Source organism: Xyrauchen texanus, chromosome 12 (genome assembly GCF_025860055.1).
Source record: "Xyrauchen texanus isolate HMW12.3.18 chromosome 12, RBS_HiC_50CHRs, whole genome shotgun sequence".
NCBI classification, from domain to species: Eukaryota; Metazoa; Chordata; class Actinopteri; order Cypriniformes; family Catostomidae; genus Xyrauchen; species Xyrauchen texanus.
The window spans coordinates 34,175,344-34,187,920 of NC_068287.1; the positions used below are offsets into that span (position 1 = coordinate 34,175,344).

Consider the following 12,577-nt stretch of genomic DNA (forward strand, 5'->3'; position numbering starts at 1 on the left):
ACCATTAATATTACAACTCCTTATATTCAGATCAGCCATAAGTATCCAATATGAAAGGTGCTTGAAAAAAATAAATAAAAAAATAGCTGACAGCAATGACGGGCCCAAGCACACCCGGTGGCTTTTGGGAAAAAATGCAAAGTGAACACATGTATTTGTCATTATACTAAACAATTTTGAAGCAATTTGTGTAAATATTAGAGGACTATTTTAAAGTCTGCTTTAAGAGCCATACTTCCTGCCACCATGGTGGTGTTGCTATGACCGTGACCCAAAATAGTCAAATCTATGTCTTTAGCCCCAAGAATATACATACATCTCAATGTTGATCTAAATCACACATTGCACACTGAAGATATATAACACTTCCTGTTTCCCCATTTTTCTCCATTAATTTAATGCCTCACCATGGCAACATTGTTCGATATATCAAAATTTGTTCTCAATTTAGCATCTTCAATGTCTTGATATAATGCTGTCTAAATGTGGTGACAGTCTCATGAATCACTTAGGAGTAGTATTTAAAATTTCAGAGCTTGCGTTTTTCAGAAAATCCAAAATGGCGACTTCCTGTTGGGTGGAGCTAACACACCCATTTTAAAGGTGGCGCTACAGACCAACCACCCCCTGCACTTCCCCAAACCCCACAAAGGAACATGTCAGTCATATTCCCAGGAACTAAAGTGGACCAATGAAGGAACAAACTTCACAACACCACCCACCCCTATCAAAATCTGTGGCGTCGACATTGACATGTAGAACGTTGAAGAGCTGGCACTTGCCACATTATGATACTTAATAATTAACAAAATAATATAAAACGAAATAATAATTAACTATATATGGTCACCAGAGCAACATAATCAGAAACAAGAAAAACATGGAAGATAAATTCTTAGTATTTGGAGTATGAGAGACCAACATGGTGAAATTGCATGAAAAAACTATCATCACCTAAACATCCAGGCCATCCTTATAATAATAAATGAACAGTATGCGTTTGGTCACGATCCTCATTTAGGTTGTGATCCTCCTTTAAATTGTAAAGACAGCATCTGCTCAGTTGGTATTAGCAGGAGATTGGGGTCTGAATGATAGGTTGAGAAACTGTCTTGCTTCTGGTGAATACAGCAACTTAGATGGCAGACATATTCTTAGTATTTGGAGTATGAGAGAACAACATAGGTGAAATAACATAAAAAAAACTAATGTCACATAAACATCCAGGCCATACTCATAATAATAAATTAAATTTTTACATTTAAATGTATGCATTTAGCAAACGCTTTTATCCAAAGCGACTTACATTGCATTTATTACAGGGACAATCCCCCCGGAGCAACCTGGAGTTAAGTGACTTGCTCAAGGACACAATGGTGGTGGCTGTGGGGATCGAACCAACGACCTTCTGATTAACAGTTGTGTGCATTACATTTACATTTACATTTATGCATTTGGCAGACGCTTTTATCCAAAGCGACTTACAGTGCACTTATTACAGGGACAATCCCCCCGGAGCAACCTGGAGTTAAGGGCCTTGCTCAAGGGCCCAACAGTGGCATCTTGGTGGTGCTGGGGCTTGAACCCCCGACCTTCTGGTCAGTAACCCTGAGCCTCAACCACTGAGCCACCACTGCCCCCATCATTAGCCTACTACGCCACCACCACTCCTAACAACATCCATTTGGTCATGATCCTCCTTTAGGTCGTGATCCCCCTTTATATTGCAAAGACAGCATACACTCAGTTGGTATTAGCTGGAGATTGGGGTCTGAATGATAGGTTGAGAAACTGTCTAGCCTCTTCTGGTGAATACAGCAACTTGGATCCACTGTGATTTGTTTTGCGCTGAAAAGTTGCGCTGTCGCTCGTTTTCATGGGGGCATGTTGTCTAGCTGCCCGTAGAATGAAATACTTGTCAGTATAGTGCAGAAGTTTGAAGAGAAAGATTTACGGTTTATCATGGTCAGACTAAGCTTTCTTCAATTTCCCGCAATCGCTCCACGTCTTTCTGGCCCCTTCCAGCCGTAGACTGCTGTTCCTCCTGCAGACCTGTAAATCCACTACCTGTTGTTTAAGCATATCCAATTGTCTATCATCTACCCATTAGAGGGTCGAGTTTAGAGCATAACGATTGAATAACGGACATGTGAAAGGCAAATTGTGAAATGTGAAAGGTAGCATGTTGATTCAGCCTTAATTCCTCAAGATTTAAGAATTTCAAGAATTTTCAATAATTTAATGAACGGAGCCAGCTTATAACCGTGGTTACCACATGTAGTATGCAGAAAACATGGAATCTAGTCATAAAAATTGCATTAGCAATAAACCGCAGAATGTCATGGAGTATGACATTGTATTTGGACAAAAATGAATGTTTGAATGCACAATTAATCAAATTAAAATGGTGATATGTCCTAGTGTGATTTGATTGAATAAATAAATAATCTGCAAGTGATGCGCTTCAAAAGAATGTTTAAAGCCGACTGCTCATACACTGAAAACACCTCATCATGATTATCACGCACACACGCTTGTGTGTGTGTGTGTGTGTGTGTGTGTGTGTGTGCATGTATTTATCACTTTGTGGGGACCAAATGTCCCCATAAGGATAGTAAAACCCGAAATTTTTGACCTTGTGGGGACATTTTGTTGGTCCCCATGAGGAAAACAGCTTATAAATCATACTAAATTATGTTTTTTGAAAAGGTAAAAATGCAGAAAGTTTTCTGTGAGGGTTAGGTTTAGGGGTTGGGTTAGGTTTAGGGGATAGAATATAAAGTTTGTACAGTATAAAAACCATTATGTCTATGGAAAGTCCCCATAAAACATGGAAACACAACATGTATGTGCGTGCGTGCGTGCGTGTGCGTGCGTGTGTGTGTGAGATAAGAGACAGAGAGCACTCTGAAGTGCACAGCTCATACAGACTATGTATTTATTTAATTAAATCACAGCTTTACGGGGATAAATAATCACACTGGGCCATGGAGCAAACTGCTTATCTGGATGAGAAAAACTACCATCAAAAACACACTGAAACACCAATATTATTCTTGTTGGTGCATAAAATGTCCTGGAAAATTGTGCTTTAAAAAGAATGGGAACCCTGATTACTAACCTATGAATGGCTTACTTATAGTTGCCTCTACATATTAAAGTGGTATAGGAGAAATTATTTTAGCATTAAAAAGTTACACACTTCAGCTTGAATACTTCCATATGTAATTGCCATTTTGATGGTGACCATTTTGTGGTGACGTCACAACCATGACCCGATTTCTGATTAGCTGTTTTTTGCTGAGTAGACAACAAAAATATTTTTGCATTGTGTAAAGATTATTCCATGAATCCATTAAAAATGGGATCTCTAAGGCGTGAATATTTTATAAACGGTCACTCCCTACATAATTTTGCTTTTTTCCTTACTTTAAAACTAAACATTTCTCATTGTCATTTACATTCAATCAACAATCCGGAATGTGAAGGGATCCTGGATGCTGTGATTGCACAGGAACCGTTGCACAGAGGAGGAGGACAGGTCATCCCTACAGCTCGCAGTCTCGTCTACTCTGCCTTCCTCATGGTAATCTAACCTTCCATAGATCCGTTTAGCTACCTTTTATCTCAGTGTCCTTCAGTGCCTAATCACTTTTCATGTTTCATTAATCTTATTGGACTGATTCACTCAATTACTTGATTAATTAACTTGGTAAACATTCACTCCCTTTTTATTTTCTCCTCCTTATTGGCTGTTTTCTGTAGGCCACACCCAGGCTAATGGAGCCCTATTACTTTGTAGAGGTTCAGGCTCCTGCTGACTGTGTCTTTGCTGGCACGCAGAAGGTAACACACACACACACACACACACACACACAAATAAACAGAATGAGAACATCGCTGACTCCTTGTTTGTGTACACTCACACAAACATTAATGAGATTGTTGCTCATGCCAGCAAAAGTCAGCAGCTCTCTAATAAAAACAATCTCCTTTAAGAACGTGCCTCTAACAGATTTCTTGTCTCTGTGTCCTGTAGAGGTCATGTGACGCAGGATGCCCCAATCCCAGGCTCTCCTCTCTATACCATCAAAGCTTTCATTCCTGCTATAGACTCATTTGGCTTTGAGACTGATCTTCACACACACACACACACACACACACACAGGGCCAGGTATTCATACTATAGTTGGTGATGTCCTGATATTCGTATCAGACTTTGGTCCGATACTGCGGTCATGCACTTGTACTCGTGCTCATATAAATGCTCAGACACCAAAAAACGATAACATCTGATGTACGAATGTCATTACATAAACATTTAGCGCACTAATAAAAATCACTTTGTTCAAGGGAGATTATTTAACCGCAAAAGCTGTGATGTAATGAGACAAATATATAGTTTGCATGTGCTGCGAGCTTCAAATGTGAGCGCTTGTGAATGTGTGGAGCCGATGTTGTGCTGACATGAGGCACAAACAGACTAAATTTTTTTTTCATTAAATAGCAGCCATTTGCGGTTTAATAATCACATTGAGTCACATAATGACCGGCTTTTCCGGATTGAGAAGCTACCGTCATAACACAAACACATGAACACTTCAAAATAAAAGCTCTGCCAAAATAAAAGCTAATTTTAAATGGAAAAAAGTATGTCAGAAAAATAACACTACTGTATATTTATGTAAAATTCACTGTAATACTACTACTACTAATAATAATAAATCAATAGTAATTGTATCTCACATCTGTGATGCTCTGTTATACAGCAATTAATTTGACCAACATTTTTTATATAACTAACTGTCATGAAAATAATGAGCTAATGCAAAAAAATCTGAAAAAAGAAACTTTTTTTTATTTTGTTTTTTTATAATGAATATATATATCATATATAAATATATATTATTATTATTATTTATTTTATTTATATTTTAGGGTGAAATTGGGCCTGGACCAGGGTCAGAAAAAACCTTTCCATTAAGGGGCAAATTTGCCCTCTGGTTTTGATTTCAGGGGCATTTTATCTAATCAAATAGAAAAAATATACAGTGTTATCCTTTTATGTCAAATACTAAAACGTAATGAAGCAATGTAAATATTCAATGTGAATAACTAGATTCAGAATTTATTTCCTCTTACCCATTAATTCAATCAACATGTGCTTTATGCAATAAAATATACAAGTATGCCTTAATAGAGAAATTCATTATGTGGGCATTTTGGCCCCATATTTTGAATTTAGGGACATTTTTGTTTCTATTCAGTGGCCTTTTTGCCCTGAACACCCCAATGTCCAAAATAACAAAATACATTTTTAAATATACCTAATACAATATGTTCAATCTTCCAGCATTTAATACGAGGATAGTAAATCAACTACATTGATGGTCCCCACAAGGAAAATTGCTTAATATTGTAAATGTCTTACGAAAATTTAAAAATTTACTTAGCTCAGTATAAAAACCATAGAAGTCAATCTAAAGTTTCAGTTGATGTGTTCTGATGTGTTTGATGCGGAGTAGCAGAAGACTGAGTCAGCAGCAGCTCATCTTGGATTCGCTTGCCAGTAACACGGATTCTGTGTGTATGTTTATGTGTCACATGGCATTAGAAGCATTTGTGTCTTTCCTGAGTGATTACTGTCTCTCTCTAGATTGTTCCCGGTGATCCTCTGGATAAGAGCATTGTGATTCGTCCTCTAGAGCCTCAGCCAGCCCCTCATCTGGCCAGAGAGTTCATGATCAAATCCCGCAGGCGCAAGGCAAGACACGTTACATCTTTGAAGTCTTAATCAGCTTCTTTAGTTTGAATGTATTTACATCATTGTAATGAAGAATTGAAACAAAAAGACAAACACACAAAGGTGTCAGACAGCTGCCCATAAATCTCTCTCTCTCTCTCGCACTGCAGCGTCCAGTCGGCCTTTATCCCTCTGAGGCTTGATTAGCCTTGATTAGGGGCCGGGTGTGCAGCATCACGATCTGGCCCCGCCCTCTGCCCCTGTCACATTTCTCCCTCGTTCTCTCAGGCTTACCTCTCTGACATACATCCCCCTCTCTTTTTTAAATTTAAAAAAGAGAAACAACAATAAATAAAAACACAGGGGGTACTACCGGTAACTCTGCAGTACCCCCTAAAAACCAAAGTAAAATGTAAAAATGAGAAACAACAATAATTAAAAACACTGCACTGTTACATGGGGTACCCCCTAAAAACCAAAGTAAAATTTAAAAGAGTGGGAAAGGCCAATGTGTAGTGGCAATGTGAGAGACAGAGGAGGAAAAAAAAAATAATCGCCATTTCTCTGATACGCCGTAGCATGGTCCTCGGCCTCTCCTCCACCCTCTAGCGGAGGACAGCCGCACCTCACCGGGTGGATCGGAGGCAGTCCTCCGGCCCCAGGTGGACGGAACGCCCCTCTGCGTTTTTGGTGGATGGTAGGTGTCTCCCCCACCTCTGCCAGCAGTAACCCCTCCAGGCGGTTGATTGGGAGCCCCTCCTCCCCTCGCAGTCGGCGACCTTTCCTCCGCTTCCAGGCGGCCAGGCTCCTCTGGCAGATGGACGCGGCTGCTCCGTTTGGGTGGATGGTAGTGGCAAGGACTCTACTACGGCGCATCCCTCCTCCTTCCCGGGTTTCGGCACCAGTGTAAAGGGATTAATGGAAAGGAGGTGGCGAGAACCGGCTTGACAATATAAATAATATTTTAATGAGTATTTTTAAATAATATTTAAAAAGACAAACACACAAAGGTGTCGGACAGCTGCCCATAAATCTCTCTTTCTCTCTCGCACTGCAGCTTCCAGATGGCCTTTATCCCTCTGAGGCTTGATTAGCCTTGATTAGGGGCCGGGTGTGCAGCATCACGACCTAGCCCCGCCCTCCGCCCTGTCACATTCATCTCTCTCTCTCTTTTCTCCTTCCAGAGATTGAGTGAGGACGTCAGTATCAGCAAGTTCTTCGATGACCCTATGTTATTGGAGCTGGCCAAACAGGATGCGGTTCTCAACTACCCGATGTGATGAGTCAAATGAACTTAAGTCTTTCCCTCATTTCCTTCCAACTTCCCCTGCCTTTCTTCTACTTTGAAGGGAGGTTTCAGGTCCAGTTCTGTATGATGGAATACAAATATTTAAACCACAAGAATCTTTTAACATCAGCATTGATTCCTGTTGCGATCACCCCAGACTCTCAGAAATTAACCTCAAGGACAAGTCTCTACAGTTTTGGTCTGTTTATTTTGATATTTTTTACAAACGTTTTGTAGTATAAGATGATGTGAAGGACAGGCAAGTCTTAATGAAATGTCTGAAATCTCTGTAAAATCTTACATTTGTGAGTGCAATTAAAATGATTTGGCCTGTATGTCTGTGTTTGTTCATTATAAATGTATGCTTTATGATGGTTAAGTTCATTGTCTGTGAGAAGGGTATATCCATCATAGTTTATAAAGGCTCAAGTGCTGAGGACACTTTTATGTGAAGGACCAGGGATTTTTGATAATCAGTATGATCATATGCTCAAATTTTGGAAGCAAAATTTGAACACCAGGAAAACTTTGATAATTCACTGAATGCAGAAAGAAACTCAAGATCATACAAAATGAAAAATATGTAATTTTAACCACTGCATACACAATGGTAAAAACAAACGTGTGTGTGTGTGTGTGTGTGTGTGTAAGACTGTTTCCAGATGGAGAGCCCATTGAACAGACAGAAGTCTGACATTTAAGTGAATGTCGTGATGTCTTTCTGAGTTTTCACTTGTGAGTTGCTGTGCTATTTTCAATGTTTTTTCTTTTCATGTTTATGTGGTTTACGAGGACAATTTTTTAGGTTACAGACTGGCAATTACAAGGGTATTATGCTATATATGTGGTTTATGAAGATATTTCTTGTGTCCCCATAATTTAATTAGCTTAAAAAACATTAAATTATGTTTTATTGAAAATGTAAAAATGCAGAACGAATCTATAGTTTGTACAGTGTAATAACCATTATGTCTATGGAAAGTCCTCATAACGATAGGTAGACGTGTGTGTGTGTGTATGTGTGTGTGTGTGTGTGTGTGTGTGTGTGTGTGTGTGTGTGAGCGTGTATTTATCACTTTGGGGTAAATACACCTTTGGTTTTACTATCCTTTGTGTAAAATTTACACATAAGGATAGTAAAACCCAAAATTTTTGACCTTGTGGGGACATTTTGTCGGTCCCCATGAGGAAAACAGCTTATAAATCATACTAAATTATGTTTTTTGAAAATGTAAAAATGCAGAAAGTTTTCTGTGAGGGTTAGGTTTAGGGGTAGGGTTAGGTTTAGGGGATAGAATATAAAGTTTGTACAGTATAAAAACCATTATGTCTATGGAAAGTCCCCATAAAACATGGAAACACAACATGTGTGTGTGTGTGTGTGTGTGAACTATTAGATATTTAAGATAAACTATTAACCAATTAGTATTATAACAGTTTTTTCCTCTGATTTTGGTCTGTTCCCCCTGAAAGGTCTTGATCTTTTTGCCTGTATCCAGCAATTAAAATAATGCAATATCATAAATCTTAAATTTTCATCTGTTAAAGTTACATTTATGCATTTGGCAGATGCTTTTATCCCCCGGAGCAACCTGGATTAAGTGTCTTGCTCAAGGACACAATGGTGGTGGCTGTGGGGATCGAACCAGCGACCTTCTGATTACCAGTTATGTGCTTTAGTCCACTACACCACCACTTTTTTCATTAACATACTGAAAGCTTGACCTCTAAAAAGTAAATCAACGTGGCCAAAAATAGGACCAGGGTCAAAATTCTGAGGAACATGAAATTCACATTATGAACTCGAATGCCATATTTTCTGACGTTTATCTAATCAACATAAAAAGTGTGCCTGAAATGAAGTATCTGTGTGTCAGAGGGAATCATAATTAAATTTTTTAGATGCAGTGTTTGTTTGTGTCTGGGTAAAATGATGAATAATCAGTTTGGAATATGGCTTGTGATGGTTTCCTGCACGAAGTATGTGTGTGTGTATGAGAGAGAGAGAGAGAGAGATGTAAATATGTAAGATGGTTCTGGCTGCATGAGTGACAAATTTTCTGAAGTGTGCTCTTATGCACAGCACAGACCAATTGTATAATATAATATATCTGTCAACACCTAAAGCCTTATAGTTGCCAGAGAAAAGAAAAAAGTGTCTTCCTTTTCAAATTCTTTTTCTTATTCTCTGAAATATATGCAGTGGCCCCAAAAAGATTTTGGACACAAAAGTCATGCTTAAAACTGTATGAATTTCATTGCATTTGATATGGAAAATATCTAACCAAACCAAAAGACCGTTTTGCTTAAGTAAGATTCCTATTTCTTGTTTTTCTTAGCATTTTTGCAATTGCTTTTAAGAAAATAGACCCATGGTTAGCAGTCGACTGATCGAGTTGAATTTGTCTAGTCGTGACATCATCCCACCCCCAAACCACTGCACAACCAGAACATCACAGCCTATATTTGTGCCACTGTGGATGTTCCGCTGCGAGATATTAAAGTTTTCTTGGGTTCTGAGGTTTCCTAGTCATGAAGTTTTCTCATAAGTGAAGAATAAGACACTGATTACAGACAGCTGTTGACTGAGGGGATTCGACAGCACATCATCATCACTGAGATGATGAAGAGATAGACAACAAGGAACAGACACCAAGAAAATGGTAGACATTGAAAAAGTAGTCCAATGATTGCATCTGCATTCCAGGGGCAAGATTAAATGAACAGTTAACAAAGATGGATGAGCAGAAAGAAACGAATGCTCTGGCCAATCAGTGATAATATGAAGTGATTTCCAGATATGAGAAATGCCTCCGATGTGAGGAACTAAACAGCAATATAAATGGTAACTAAAGAGGTTTAACCTTTTCTAGCTGGCCTTTTAAGGAACAAAGATAGATGAGAAAGGGGAGGAAGATTAGAATATCAGGGTCACTTTCCAACAGGATGAATGGTGATATGATATTGTGAGTTAAAGTCTTTTCCCGAGGTCCTGGCTTACTGGTGTTTCTTTCTATATTTAGCAGTGATTTCCAAATTGTGCTCGGAGGCTGTGTGTATGTGTCTGTGTGTGTGTGTGTGTTTCAGCATATTTCACATTTGCTGCCATCAGACCAGAGGCCTTAGGCTCAACACAGTCACACTGCACCAGCGCACACACACATTCACACACTCTTCCTCAGAGTCACTAAACTGTTTCATTACAATCAAAATGAGGCAAAAAAAATACAATGGTAATACACACATCATAATTACCACAAAACTCTAAATACACCACCTTGATTGCAGTTACTAAACGTGTAAACAATACAATTTCCGCAAGTTCTCATAGCTGAAATTTATGCTTAACTCTTGATCCAGCTAAGTAAAATTATTTCTAGACATGTACCTTGGCAATATTTAACTAGTTTTACTAGTTTTAACAGCAACTTGCCTTGCATTTTCCATCAATGAAATAACTATGGCAAGCCGATTTAGCTTTTACTGCTCCCAGTATTACTCGCTGTAATTGTATTTTTTACTAGTATTTCAGTAAGTGATTTTCTGCTAGTAAGAATTACTGTTGCAGAGCTCAATAACTTATCTTTTTTTACTATAGTAAGAATTATAATTACAGTGCTCTCTTTGCATTTTTACTAGTAATAATGCATTTGCGGAGCTCTACAGTTGAATTTTAGAGCTCTGCAATGGTATTTTTACTAGTAAAACTCCAATTAAAGAGATCTAATTCATTTTTTACTTGTAAGAATAATAATTACAGAGCTCTCTAATGAAATTTTTACAAGCAAGAATGCAATTGCGGAGCTCTACACTTGAATAACAGAGCTCTGCAATTGCATTATTACTAGTAAAAATAAATTATAGAGCTCTGTAATTGTTATTCTTACTAGTAAAAATGCAATTATGACGAGTAGCACTGGGAACATTAAAAAGATAATTTGATAATAAAATTAATAACCTTTAGCTGCAATGCCTTATACATTCATAGGCAATTGAGTGTTTCCCCTATATTATCTCAGCCAATCAAACATGACCTCGCTTAAAGGTAAAGTTGAAAATGAAAATCCTCTAATAATTTACTCATCTTCATGCCATCCCAGATGTGTATGACTTTTTTTATTCTGCAGAACACAAATTAAGATTTTTTGAAGAATATTTCAGCTCTAGGTCCATACAGTGCAAGTGAATGGTGACCAGACCTTCAACGGTCCAAACAGCATACACAGGCAGCATTAAAACAAACCTATATGACACCAGGGGTTGCGTTAACCTAAGATTCTCTGTCATTTACAGATTTTTTGCAAGATTGACAGAAAAAGTCAAATGCTGTCTATCACTTAGACAGATAAAAAAATAATTTAACCTAGTGCATTAGTTTTTACTTGACTGTCTCTCACACACACACACACACACACACTCGCTGTGTGTGTGTGTGCCCTGTTTATTGCCTGGTATTAAGATGCATATTAAGAGGCATCATCACCATTGACACATGGTAGTATGCTTCTCTTTTGACCAATTGTGTTGAGATATCGAGGAGAGGTCTGAATAATTGACTGCATATCAATAATTTCATTAGTGTGTTACTGAATGATCAGTGTGCCACTTTATTAATAAAGCACCAGATTTTATTAATGGTTTCACCAGACTTGTGCAGTTGGAGTCGAAAATATAATTAAGCCAATCCACTGTCAGTACAGTATATGCCAATATAATGGATGCTATGCCCCTGAATGTAGTGCTTTACTTAAAACAAGATGGATTAAAAAAACATGACAGAAATTTTACAACTCAAAAATATTTTTTCTTGTGCAACGTCTGGGTTAAATCCATCTGTTCAGAAGTGATATAAGCAGGGGTGGAATATGACCATAGCAAGGGCTCTGGGGACATTTATCTTCTTTATCTATCTACCATATAAATCGTAACATATTAAATAATAGTCCGAAAATTATATTTTTTTAAAACCCTTTTAAACCTTTTATTATATAAAATAATACAATTCATGTTGCTTGAATTCAATAAATACTAATGAAATATTTATTTGTTACATTTTATTATCAATATCAGCAAAGATTTTACATAAAAAAAGAGTGCATCAAAACATAAAGGTAGCTATTTTGGAAAATACATTACAAGGTCTTCTACTTCGCTTCCAAAAAATATGTAATTAACCACTGGAGTTGTGTAGATTACTTTTATGCTGCCTTGATGTGCTTTTTGGAACTTCAAAGTTCTGCTACCATTCACTTGCATTGTATGGATCTATAGAGCTAAGATGTTCTTCTCAAAATCTTTCTTTGTGTTTAGCAGAAGAATGAAAATCATATGCACTGCCATTCAAAAGTTTGGGGTCACATGACTGAAACGTTTTTCATGATCTTAAAAACCTTTTGATCTGAAGGTGTATGCTTAAATGTTTGAATTTGGTTTTGTTGACAAAAATACAATTGTGCCAACAAATTAATTTATTTCGATACAAAAAAAATTGTATTTTAAAAAAAAAAGGTTTTGAAATGGTTGACTTGGACTGAATAATAAAGCAG

At 37.6% G+C, this 12,577-nt stretch overlaps 1 pseudogene; it reads left to right on the forward strand.

Moving 5' to 3' along the window:
• Window positions 1-7,357, forward strand: part of LOC127652350 (116 kDa U5 small nuclear ribonucleoprotein component-like) — a 28,596-nt pseudogene extending 21,239 nt beyond the window's left edge.
• Window positions 7,358-12,577: the final 5,220 nt, after the last annotated feature.